Source organism: Oncorhynchus mykiss, chromosome 4 (genome assembly GCF_057628025.1).
Source record: "Oncorhynchus mykiss isolate SJ-2025 chromosome 4, ASM5762802v1, whole genome shotgun sequence".
NCBI lineage: Eukaryota > Metazoa > Chordata > Actinopteri > Salmoniformes > Salmonidae > Oncorhynchus > Oncorhynchus mykiss.
In genome coordinates this window covers 94,031,739-94,040,206 of record NC_143025.1, presented here as the reverse complement: position 1 = coordinate 94,040,206, position 8,468 = coordinate 94,031,739, and positions in this window count along the sequence as shown.

The following is an 8,468-nucleotide window of genomic DNA, read 5'->3' as shown; positions in this document are numbered from 1 at the left end:
CAACACACGGAAGACTTACAGTGTAGTACAACACACGGAAGACAGTGTAGTACAACACAGGGAAGACTTACAGTGTAGTACAACACACGGAAGACAGTGTAGTACAACACATGGAAGACTTATAGTGTAGTACAACACACATAAGACTTACAGTGTAGTACAATACACGGAAGACAGTGTAGTACAACACATGGAAGACTTATAGTGTAGTACAACACACAGAATACTTACAGTGTAGTACAACACAGGGAAGACTTACAGTGTAGTACAACACACAGAAGACTTACAGTGTAGTACAACACACAGAAGACTTACAGTGTAGTACAACACACAGAAGACTTACAGTGTAGTACAACACATGGAAGACTTACAGTGTAGTACAACACACAGAAGACTTACAGTGTAGTACAACACATGGAAGACTTACAGTGTAGTACAACACACAGAAGACTTACAGTGTAGTACAACACAGGGAAGACTTACAGTGTAGTACAACACACAGAAGACTTACAGTGTAGTACAACACACAGAAGACTTACAGTATAGTACAACACACAGAAGACTTACAGTGTAGTACAACACACAGAATACTTACAGTGTAGTACAACACAGGGAAGACTTACAGTGTAGTACAACACACAGAACACTTACAGTGTAGTACAACACACAGAACACTTACAGTGTAGTACAACACACAGAAGACTTACAGTGTAGTACAATACACAGAAGACTTACAGTGTAGTACAACACACAGAAGACTTACAGTGTAGTACAATACACAGAAGACTTACAGTGTAGTACAATACACAGAAGACTTACAGTGTAGTACAACACACAGAACACTTACAGTGTAGTACAACACACAGAACACTTACAGTGTAGTACAACACACAGAAGACTTACAGTATAGTACAACACACAGAAGACTTACAGTGTAGTACAACACAGGGAAGACTTACAGTGTAGTACAACACAGAAGACTTACAGTGTAGTACAACACATGGAATACTTACAGTGTAGTACAACACATGGAAGGCTTAGTGTAGTACAACACACAGAAGACTTGTACATCGGTGTGAGTGTAGAGATGTGCAAAGACTCATCTTGTGACAAGATCACGGAGAGAATAAATACTTTATTGTCCATTGGTTAAGAACTGAAATGTGTCTTCTGCTTTTCCCAAACCTCCCTGCAGTGCAGCACCCCTGGGTGGAGAGCAATTGTAGGGGGTTAACTGCCTTGCTCAAGGGCAAATTGGCAGGAGATGGTACAGTACATGGGATCCTTCTAGTTGCCAGTTCAGTTCCATAGACATTTCTGTGTCCTGTGTTGTGTCATCCTGGTCTTGAACCATTGCAGTCATGGTACCAAACTGATTCATTGGTCCTGTAGTAGTCCTAGAGCAGTGTCTCCTGGTCCTGGTCCTGTAGTAGTCCTAGAGCAGTGTTTCCTGGTCCTAGTCCTGTAGTAGTCCTAGAGCAGTGTCTCCTGGTCCTGGTCCTGTAGTAGTCCTAGACCAGTGTCTCCTGGTCCTGTAGTAGTCTAGAGCAGTGTCTCCTGGTCCTGTAGTAGTCCTAGAGCAGTGTCTCCTGGTCCTGTAGTAGTCTAGAGCAGTGTTTCCTGGTCCTGGTCCTGTAGTAGTTCTAGAGCAGTGTTTCCTGGTCCTCTAGTAGTCCTAGAGCAGTGTCTCCTGGTCCTGTAGTAGTCTAGAGTAGTGTCTCCTGGTACTGTAGTAGTCTAGAGCAGTGTCTCCTGGTCCTGGTCCTGTAGTAGTCCTAGAGCAGTGTCTCCTGGTCCTGGTCCTGTAGTAGTCTAGAGCAGTGTCTCCTGGTCCTGGTCCTGTAGTAGTCTAGAGCAGTGTCTCCTGGTCCTGGTCCTGTAGTAGTCTAGAGCAGTGTCTCCTGGTCCTGGTCCTGTAGTAGTCCTAGAGCAGTGTCTCCTGTTCCTGTAGTAGTCTAGAGTAGTGTCTCCTGGTCCTGGTCCTGTAGTAGTCCTAGAGCAGTGTCTCCTGGTCCTGTAGTAGTCTAGAGCAGTGTCTCCTGGTCCTGGTCCTGTAGTAGTCTAGAGCAGTGTCTCCTGGTCCTGGTCCTGTAGTAGTCTAGAGCAGTGTCTCCTGGTCCTGGTCCAGTAGTAGTCTAGAGCAGTGTCTCCTGGTCCTGGTCCTCTAGTAGTCTAGAGCAGTGTCTCCTGGTCCTCTAGTAGTCTAGAGCAGTGTCTCCTGGTCCTGTAGTAGTCTAGAGCAGTGTTTCCTGGTCCTGGTCCTGTAGTAGTCTAGAGTAGTGTCTCCTGGTCCTGGTCCTGTAGTAGTCCTAGAGTAGTGTCTCCTGGTCCTGTAGTAGTCTAGAGCAGTGTCTCCTGGTCCTGGTCCTGTAGTAGTCTAGAGCAGTGTCTCCTGGTCCTGGTCCTGTAGTAGTCTAGAGCAGTGTCTCCTGGTCCTGGTCCAGTAGTAGTCTAGAGCAGTGTCTCCTGGTCCTGGTCCTCTAGTAGTCTAGAGCAGTGTCTCCTGGTCCTCTAGTAGTCTAGAGCAGTGTCTCCTGGTCCTGTAGTAGTCTAGAGCAGTGTTTCCTGGTCCTGGTCCTGTAGTAGTCTAGAGTAGTGTCTCCTGGTCCTGGTCCTGTAGTAGTCCTAGAGTAGTGTCTCCTGGTCCTGTAGTAGTCTAGAGCAGTGTCTCCTGGTCCTGTAGTAGTCTAGAGCAGTGTCTCCTGGTCCTGTAGTAGTCTAGAGCAGTGTCTCCTGGTCCTGTAGTAGTCTAGAGTAGTGTCTCCTGGTCCTGGTCCTGTAGTAGTCCTAGAGCAGTGTCTCCTGGTCCTGGTCCTGTAGTAGTCCTAGAGCAGCGTTTCCTGGTCCTGGTCCTGTAGTAGTCCTAGAGCAGTGTCTCCTGGTCCTGGTCCTGTAGTAGTCCTAGACCAGTGTCTCCTGGTCCTGTAGTAGTCTAGAGCAGTGTCTCCTGGTCCTGTAGTAGTCCTAGAGCAGTGTCTCCTGGTCCTGTAGTAGTCTAGAGCAGTGTCTCCTGGTACTGTAGTAGTCTAGAGTAGTGTCTCCTGGTCCTGGTCCTCTAGTAGTCCTAGAGCAGTGTCTCCTGGTCCTGGTCCTCTAGTAGTCTAGAGCAGTGTCTCCTGGTCCTGGTCCTGTAGTAGTCCTAGACCAGTGTCTCCTGGTCCTGGTCCTGTAGTAGTCTAGAGCAGTGTCTCCTGGTCCTGGTCCTGTAGTAGTCCTAGAGCAGTGTCTCCTGGTCCTGGTCCTGTAGTAGTCTAGAGCAGTGTCTCCTGGCCCTGGTCCTGTAGTAGTCCTAGAGCAGTGTCTCCTGGTCCTGTAGTAGTCTAGAGTAGTGTCTCCTGGTCCTGGTCCTCTAGTAGTCTAGAGCAGTGTCTCCTGATCCTGTAGTAGTCTAGAGTAGTGTCTCCTGGTCCTGGTCCTGTAGTAGTCTATAGCAGTGTCTCCTGGTCCTGTAGTAGTCTAGAGCAGTGTCTCCTGGTCCTGTAGTAGTCTAGAGCAGTGTCTCCTGTTCCTGTAGTAGTCTAGAGCAGTGTCTCCTGGTCCTGATCCTGTAGTAGTCTAGAGTAGTGTCTCCTGGTCCTGGTCCTCTAGTAGTCTAGAACAGTGTCTCCTGGTCCTGTAGTGGTCCTAGAGCAGTGTCTCCTGATCCTAGGTCCTGGGAACCCAAAGGGGTGGCACATTTTATTTTTATTTTTTCAAAGCTTAATACATAGATAATTTGAATCAGCTGTGTAGACAAAAAGAAGAATGGACCAGGAATGTTCATCCCTTTGTGTCCCCGGGACCCGGATTGAGAAACAGAGGTTTAGCATCAGACCAGCAGCTCTCTTTGGGTCCCCCGGGACCCGGAATGAGAAACAGAGGTTTAAAGGCCGAACAGCAGTTCTCTTTGGGTCCCCTGGGACCCGGATTGAGAAACAGAGGTTTAGCATCAGACCAGCAGCTCTCTTTGGGTCCCCGGGACCCGGAATGAGAAACAGAGGTTTAGCATCAGACCAGCAGCTCTCTTTGGGTCCCCGGGACCCGGAATGAGAAACAGAGGTTTAAAGGCCGAACAGCAGTTCCCTTTGGGTCCCCTGGGACCCAGATTGAGAAACAGAGGTTTAGCATCAGACCAGCAGCTAGAAGGTTGCTGGTTTAAGCCCCATGCCGGACAACAACAAAAATGTGTTTGGAACTGAACTGGCAGCTGGAATGTTGCTTGTCATTGATACCATGTACAGTACCATCTGCTGCCATTGTGCCCCTTGAGCAAGGTACCTAACCCGCAACAATAGCTCTCCATCCAGGGGCTCTGCACTGCTGCTGACCCTGTCAGCGTGTGTTTATTTATTGTTGTTGTGAAAGGGAGAAGACACATTTTCCATTCTAATCAATGGATTATAAAGTCGCATTAAATTCCTCTTTTGGAGTCATCCGCATCTCTAGAGGGATAGACAGCCCTGCAACACAATATTCTCTCCGTTAGCCCAGGCAGCCAAGCATGGGCGTTAGAACTACAGGATCGTCTACAGTTGATGTCCTGGTAATATACCCGTGTCCCTCCGTGGACCGGCTCGTACATAAAGTATATTTAGCTCCTTAACTAGCTATGAATGGCGAGAAGACTGAAAAAAACATTCAAAATATGCATACTTTCTTTATGAAAGACAATATCTCCATATCGACTTAGGATGTTGTTCAGTAGGGGGTAACATCCTAAGTCGACCAGAATGGTGGTGGGACAACAGCAGTGTGGTGCCAGGACAACAAGCTCTCCCTCAAAGTCAAGGAGCGTATCGTGGATTACAGGAGAAAAGAGGAGAGAGCATCGATGGGGCTGTTGTGGAGCGAGAGCTTCAAGTTCCTAGACTTCCACATCACTAAGGACTTACAGTGCCTTGCGAAAGTATTCGGCCCCCTTGAACTTTGCGGCCTTTTGCCACATTTCAGGCTTCAAACATAAACATATAAAACTGTATTTTTTTTGTGAAGAATCAACAACAAGTGGGACACAATCATGAAGTGGAACGACATTTATTGGATATTTCAAACTTTTTTAACAAATCAAAAACTGAAAAATTGGGCGTGCAAAATTATTCAGGTGTGCAACACTCTTAGAGACGTACACAGAAAGACTCACGGCTGTAATCACTCTTAGAGACTTACCCAGAAAGACTCTCAGCTGTAATCACTCTTAGAGACTTACCCAGAAAGACTCTCAGCTGTAATCACTCTTAGAGACTTACCCAGAAAGACTCTCAGCTGTAATCACTCTTAGAGACTTACCCAGAAAGACTCTCAGCTGTAATCACTCTTAGAGACTTACCCAGAAAGACTCCCGGCTGTAATCGCTCTTAGAGACTTACCCAGAAAGACTCACGGCTGTAATCACTCTTAGAGACTTACCCAGAAAGACTCACTGCTGTAATCGCTCTTAGAGACTTACCCAGAAAGACTCACGGCTGTAATCGCTCTTAGAGACTTACCCAGAAAGACTCACGGCTCTTAGAGACTTACCCAGAAAGACTCACGGCTGTAATCCCTCTTAGAGACTTACCCAGAAAGACTCACAGCTGTAATCACTCTTAGAGACTTACCCAGAAAGACTCACGGCTCTTAGAGACTTACCCAGAAAGACTCTCAGCTGTAATCCCTCTTAGAGACTTACCCAGAAAGACTCACAGCTGTAATCACTCTTAGAGACTTACCCATAAAGACTCACAGCTCTTAGAGACTTACCCAGAAAGACTCACAGCTGTAATCACTGCCAAAGGTGATTCTAACATGTTTTGACTCAGGGGTGTGAATACTTATGTAAATTAGATATTTCTGCATTTCATTTCCAATAAATGTGTTAACATTTCTAAAATCAATGTTTTCACTTTGTCATTATGGGGTATTGTGGGTAGATGAGGGAGAAAAACATATATTTACTACATTTTCAATTCCGGCTATAACAAGGGTTCTGGTCTAAAGTAGTGTACTATATAGGGAATAGGGCTCTGGTCTAAAGTAGTGCACTATATAGGGAATAGGGTTCTGGTCTAAAGTAGTGTACTATATAGGGAATAGGGCTCTGGTCTAAAGTAGTGCACTATATAGGGAATAGGGTTCTGGTCTAAAGTAGTGCACTATATAGGGAATAGGGTTCTGGTCTAAAGTAGTGCACTATATAGGGAATAGGGCTCTGGTCTAAAGTAGTGCACTATATAGGGAATAGGGCTTTTGTCTAAAGTAGTGCACTATATAGGGAATAGGGCTTTGGTCTAAAGTAGTGCACTATATAGGGAATAGGGCTTTGGTCTAAAGTAGTGCACTATATAGGGAATAGGGCTCTGGTCTAAAGTAGTGCACTATGTAGGGAATAGGGCTCTGGTCTAAAGGTAAATCAAATTTGATTGGTCACATACACATGGTTAGCAGATGTTAATGCGAGTGCAGCCAAATGCTTGTTCTTCTAGTTCCGACAGTGCAGTAATATCTAACAAGTAATTTAACCATTTCACAATGACTACCTAATACGCACAAATCTAAAGGGATGAATAAGAATATGTACATATAAATAAATGGATGAGCGATGGCTGTGCGGCATAGGCAAGATGCAGTAGATGGTGTAGAGTACAGTATATACATATGAGATGAGTAATGTAGGGTATGTAAACATGATTAAAGTGGCATTATTTAAAGTGACTGGTGATAACTTCATTAAATCCATTTACTAAAGTGGCCAGTGATTTGATTCTGTATGTTGGCAGCAGCCTCTTTATGTTAGTGATGGCTGTTTAACAGTCTGATGGCCTTGAGATAGAAGCTGTTTTTCAGTCTCTTGGTCCCTGCTTTGATGCACCTGTACTGACCTCGCCTTCTGGATGATATCGGGGTGAACAGGCAGTGGCTCGGGTGGTTGTTGTCCTTGATGATCTTTTTGGTCTTCCTATGTAATCGGGTGCTGTAGGTGTCCTGGAGGGCAGGTAGTTTGCCCCCGGTGATGCGTTGTGCAGACCGCACTACCCTCTGGAGAGCATTGTGGTTGAGGACGGTGCAGTTGCCGTGATACAGCCCAACAGGATGCTCTTGATTGTGCATCTGTAAAAGTTTGTGAGGATTTTAGGTGACAAGACCAATTTCTTCAGCCTCCTAAGGTTTAAGAGGTGCTAAGGCGCCTTCTTCACCACTCTGTATGTGTGGGTGGACCATTTCAGTTTGTCCGTGATGTGTACGCTGAGGAACTTAATACTTTCCACCTTCTCCACTACTGTCCCATCGATGTGGATAGGGGAGTGCTCCATCTACTGTTTCTTGAAGTCCACGATCCTCTCCTGTGTTTTGTTGACTTTGAGTGAGAGGTTATTTTCCTGACACCACACTCCAAGGGCCCTCACCTCCTCCCTGTAGGCCGTATCGTCGTTGTTGGTAATCACGCCTACCACTGTAGTGTCATCTGCAAACTTGATGATTGAATTGGAGGCGTTCATGGCCTACGTGGTCATGGGTGAACAGGGAGTACAGGAGAGGGCTCAGAACGCACCCTTGTGGAGCCCCAGTGTTAAAAATCAGCTGCTGTGGGGATGTTGTTTCCTACCCTCACCACCTGTGAGCGGCCCGTCAGGAAGTCCAGGACACAGTTGCACAGGACAGGGTCGAGACCCAGGATCTCAAGCTTAATGATGAGTTTGGAGGGTACTATGGTGTTGAATTCTGAGCTGTAGTCAATGAACAACATTCTTAAATAGGTATTCCTCTTGTCCAGATGGGATAGGGAGGTGAGCAGTGTGATGGCGATTGCATCATCTGTGGACCTATAAGCAAATTGGAGTGGGTTTAGTGTGTCAGGTAGGCTGGAGGTGATATGATCCTTGACTAGTCTCTCAAAGCACTTCATGATGACAGAAGGGAATTCCACGGGGTGATAGTTATTTAGGTTAGTTACCTTAGCTCTCTTGGGAACAGGAACAATGGTGTCCCTCTTGAAGCATGTGAGGACAGCAGACTGGGATAGGGATTGATTGAATGTGTCCGTAAACACACCAGCCAGCTGGTCTGCGCATGCTCTGAGGACGCGGCTGGGGATGCCGTCTGAGCCGGCAGCCTTGCGAGGGTTAACACGTTTAAATGTTTTACTCACGTCGGCTGCAGTGAAGGATTGCCCACAGGTTCTGGTAGCGGGCCGTGTCGGTGGCACTGTATTGTCCTCAAAGCGAGCAAAGAAGTTGTTTAGTTTGTCTGGGAGCAAGACATTGGGGTCCGCGATGGGGCTGGTTTTCTTTTTGTAGTCTATGATTGACTGTAGACCCTGCCACATACTGGCGCTTAGCTTGTTTGCTTGCCTTGCGGTGGGAATAGTTACACTGTTTGTATTCGGTCATGTTTCCGGTCACCTTGCCCTGATTAAAATCAGTTGTTCACGCTTTCAGTTTTGCGCGATACTGCCATCAATCCACGGTTTCTGGTTGGGGAAGGTTTTAATAGTCACCGTGGGTACAACAAAC